Raw genomic sequence first — 4,843 nt, forward strand, 5'->3', positions numbered from 1 at the left:
GTATTCCATTGTGCGAATATACCACAGTTTCTCTACCCATTCTTTTGTTGATGGGCATTTAGGTTGTTTCCAACTCCTTGCTATTGTAAACAAAGCTGCGATAAACATGGGTATGTATATATCTACTTGGATGTCATTTATGGTCCCTTTAGGGTAAATTCCCAGTAGTGGAATTGCTGGGTCAGATGGTATCTCTATTTGCAACTGTTTGAGAAAGCGCCATACAGCCTTCCACAGTGGTTGCACCATTTTATACTCCCACCAACCATGAATAAGGGTTCCAGTTTCTCCACAAGCTCGCCAGCATTTGTTGCTTGCTGTTCTGTTAAATTTTGCTATTCTGACTGGGATGAGATGATATCTCATAGTTGTTTTGATTTGCATCTCTTTTAGAGCTAGGGATTTTGAACATTTCTTCATGTGCTTGTTAGCCATCTGAATGTCTTCTATGTTGAAGTGTCTGTTCATATCCTGTGCCCATTTTTCTATTGGATTATTTACCTTTATCTTGTTGTGGTGAAGACCTATTTATTCTTAACAGTGAAATATGCTGTAGACTATGTCAGATGAACTCCTTTAAGACCTGTTTATTCTTTAGACTGAAAACAGAGAAAAGGAAATAGAAAACAAATAATAACTAAAGTCCTGGTACTTACATGTAAAGTCTGAATACCTACATACACACCCACAGACAAACATGTTGCTAGATGCTGTCAGGTCATGATGACCCTATGAGCAACAGATATCTGAACCTTGTCTGATCTATGCCATCTTTATAATTTTCACCATACTTAAGCCTGCTGTTGGAGTCATTGTGTCAATCCAGCTTGTTTGGGTCTTCCTCTCTTTTATAGACCCTCCCCTTTCCCAAGTTTGTTGGTTTTTCCCAAGAACTTTTTCTTGACATCATGCCGAAAGTATGTGAGAAGACATTTCAGCATTATGAAAAGAGCTGTGGTAACATGGAAATGGCTGTGTCTGACTTCTGCTTGCTTCATAAAGGGGAACTGTCCACATCAATAACATCCACAGTCCCAAAGAAGTAGTTACATGCTCATGCATGCCACTCCACATGCTCCTGCTCCTATTTCTACCAGTCATTGAGTTTAATTTTCATTGCAAATTGACTCAAAGACTTTACTCACAGTTGTGAGGTTCATTAGGGAATAGGTTGAAGTGTAGAGGAGGCAAAGAATATCATACTTTGCAAATCCAGGTTTAGTCCAACAGTCCCAAGCCAGATTAACAACAAAACACAATTCCTCATTTAGTTTAGACAGCTTCTCAGTTAAGAAGTGAGTGTCTATGTTCATTTCAGCAACACTGTGGAGTTTATCTTTCAATAGGATTTTTCCAGCCATTACTTTACTTTGCTATGTAGATGGGTGAGAATATGCTAATGGGGCATGTTAGCTTATTCAAAATGGATTAGTTAGTTACTACCATCCAACAAGGTGGTTGGACAGTCAGTCTCAACACTCTACAAAAGGATTAGTTAGTATTGTCAATAAATTGAATAGCTGTAGCCAGAAGAATCACAATCCTCCCTGGCCAGAGAGGAGGAAAGAGACATTCCCCATCGTCATGAAGAGGAGACAGGAAAATGTAGGACACATTTCAGGATAGCAGCAGCTGCATGGCTCAGCTGGAGAAATGATTGATGTGATATAGGCCTGTATGTATGAGGGGTGGGAAGCCAATATTGGCAGGATTGAGAACTTTGACAATTGGCTGCAAAGGCAGTATTGGGAGGAATAAAATCTTTGTTGGACAATTGGGAGGGGGTAGGGGGAGCCAATATTGGCAAGACTGAGAACTTGGAAACCATGAGCTCGAGGCTGAGGTGCCTCCATGTACATTTCTGGAGCTGTCTTGACTGTATTCTGTTATTAATCTGTATTTTAACTTTTATCTCCCCCCAGTATGGTTCTGTGAGGTTTATGATCTATCACATCAGATTTTGGATCCAGTAAAGCAGTAAGATTGGTATTGAGATGAGTAGAAAAGAGGCTAGGGAGCGTGGGAGACATGTCTGACCTTACGGGACTTGGTTTTATGTTACTGATGCTGTAGACAGAGACAGTTTCCCCCTGTGAAGTTGCTAAAGGTCAGATAGAGCACTCCCTATTTGACTCTTGCTCTTTTTACAAGCACAAATAAACATCAGATTTCCTCCTCCATCCATCCAGCTTTATCTCAGAGCAGTTACAAGTCAGCATTTTCCTCAGTCATCCAGCAAGCAAAACCTTTAACTGTGGCTGCATCTCCAGGTTTCCTCTGATTACATCTTGCCATAGTGTCTTCATAGCAGTGCCACAATCTTTTCATCCTCTCTCCACCAACATCTCCCCATGTCTTCACAGTCTTTCCCCCACAATCTCTCACAATGTGGGAAGTGTTCATTTATGTTGGTCCCAAAGCTGTTGATGATTTGCAAGACCATGTGTCTGCAGTAAAGGTAGCTGGAGACCATGACTCAGTGGGGGCTAACAAAATGGCCAGAAAGGCCAATTTTCAAAGTTTCTACCATCACAGTCATTCTTGCCTCTAAAGAGCACCATGGGGGGTAGACGGGGGGTGGGGTGGGGAAGAGCACCATGGATGTACTTCCAAAACTAAAAGTTGCTTGTTTTGCTTTGTTTTTGGCAGTCTGTGGAATATTCTTTGCCAGCACCACAAATCAGAGGCATCAGTTATTCTTTGGTCTTCCTTACTCATTGTCTAACTTTCACGTGTATGTGAAGCAACTTGAAAATAGCATGGCTTGAATCATGCACAAATTAGTCTTTAAAGTAATAGCATTACTCTCTAGCATATTTAAAGAGGTTGTTGATAATAGGCTTGAGACCACTCAATTCAGAGTATAAGCTATTTATTGGCTGATCTCCGCCGGCACAAGCATGTCCAGAATGTGAGTGCACTGGTGTGGTACAATTAACCAGCTTGTATTGGGAAGGTTAGGGTAAGCTGGAGTAGAACCAAAAGGAGCTTTTCACAGGGGCAGGTCTTTTTGAGCCTTAACAGTTCCCAGAACAGTTCTTGTTGCCAGGTACAAGGAATGGAATTTTGGTTGCTAAGTGTGAGGGAGATGAGGATAGTTTCTAGTTATGGAAGTGGGTCGGGCTCCCAGACATTTAAGGTCAGGTTCTCATGACTCTCACTTGGCAGCAGATTTGCCCAGTGGCAGTCTGACTTTTGATTTCTTGTCTGCTGCTGCTATGGGTGTTGATTGTCAATCCAAATAAAATGAAATCATTGACGACTTCAATTTTTTTCTCTTTCTTGATGTTGCCTGTTGTCCAGTGGTGTATTATTTTACACTGTACATTTTTCTTTTGAGCATTTACTAAAATAAAGAATACCAGTACTTTCTTGACAGGGGAGATACCATGCACACAAAGGTGGTTTTCCTAGGGCGAGGCTTATCCATTGCACTCCTTGTGTGCTGACTCCTGCAATTTCCTCAAATTTGGGAAGCTCCAATTCCATAATTTATGGTAGTGGAGGACTACATTGGTACTTTCCCCTGTAAAAAATTTAAAAATCACACACAACCAAATAAACAACTGTTACTGCTAGCTTCAATTGCAAAATTACAGTATAGAAACCTGAAATGAATTTTAAAAATGAATAAGCTTTAATAACTAGGTTGTTATCTTAATCTATTACATAAATTTCTTCCTCCTAGAAAATTATGTCCTTATAAGGCAGTTTTATATTCTTCCAGTAAAAATTTTTTCTTTAATTTTTTGTATGAAAATATACATACCAAAACACAACATTTCAACAATTTCTACATGTATAACTTGTTAACATTGGTTACATTCTTTAGTTTGTGCTAGTATTCTATCTTTTTCCAAATTATCCTAGCACAATTACCATACATTCAATGTACTTTAGTAAAAAACTCCCTATTTCCACTCCTTCTCTTTCATTCCTGTTAACCACTGATAATTTGAGTTTCTGTATCTTTTAATATTTCATGTAAATCAGAAAATGCCACCTTTATTCTTTTGTGACTGACTTGGTTTGCTCAGCATGAGGTTTTCTATATTAAGCTATACTGTGATGTGCATCAAGACTTCATTCTTCTTTGTTGTTGCTGTTGTGTACTTGGAACTTAATCATAGCTGACTTTTTAGTGGGGCTTCAGAGGCAATAAACTTCATGGGAAGAGATTGTATTTGTCTTTAGAGCTGAATAATAACTCCATTGCATATATATATATATATATATATATATATATATATATATATATATATATATATATACCCCACATTATGTTTATCCATTCATTGGTTGCTGGACATTTCTGTTGTTTTCCTGTTTACCTTTTGGCAATTGTGCATAATGGTGCAATTAAGCGTTAGATGACTGAGAGGCAACTTGCTGCCATGTTTAAGAATAAAGGTTATCCTCTTCTTCCTGTCCGGCTGGAAAGATGGCGTCCCGCAAGGAAGGCACCGGCAGCACCACCGCTTCTTCCGGCACCACCGCCGGCGCCACGGGCAAAGGCAAAGGCAGGTGGGGCACCGGAGACTCGGCCATGAAGCAGGTGCAGATCGACAGCCTGGTGGTATTAAAAATAATAAAACATTATCAAGAAGAAGGACAAGGAACAGAAGTTGTTCAAGGAGTGCTTTTGGGCCTGGTTGTGGAAGATCGGCTTGAAATTACCAACTGCTTTCCTTTCCCCCAGCATACAGAGGAGGATGCTGAGTTTGATGAAGTCCAATATCAGTTGGAAATGAACATTTCAGGATAGCAGCAGCTGCATGGCTCAGCTGGAGAAATGATTGATGTGATATAGGCCTGTATGTATGAGGGGTGGGAAGCCAATATT

General features: G+C 40.0%; 1 protein-coding gene and 1 pseudogene across 1 annotated transcript in view; both read left to right on the forward strand.

The window, feature by feature from the left end:
- Window positions 1-4,843, forward strand: part of PPM1E (protein phosphatase, Mg2+/Mn2+ dependent, 1E) — a 210,841-nt gene that overhangs the window by 141,139 nt on the left and 64,859 nt on the right. The window lies entirely within an intron of this gene.
- The window catches only part of LOC102852329, a 1,358-nt pseudogene continuing 956 nt past the window's right edge, over window positions 4,442-4,843 (forward strand).

The sequence above is a fragment of the Elephantulus edwardii genome, unplaced genomic scaffold (genome assembly GCF_000299155.1).
Source record: "Elephantulus edwardii isolate Elephantulus edwardi_28Jun2011 unplaced genomic scaffold, EleEdw1.0 scaffold00257, whole genome shotgun sequence".
Taxonomy (NCBI): domain Eukaryota; kingdom Metazoa; phylum Chordata; class Mammalia; order Macroscelidea; family Macroscelididae; genus Elephantulus; species Elephantulus edwardii.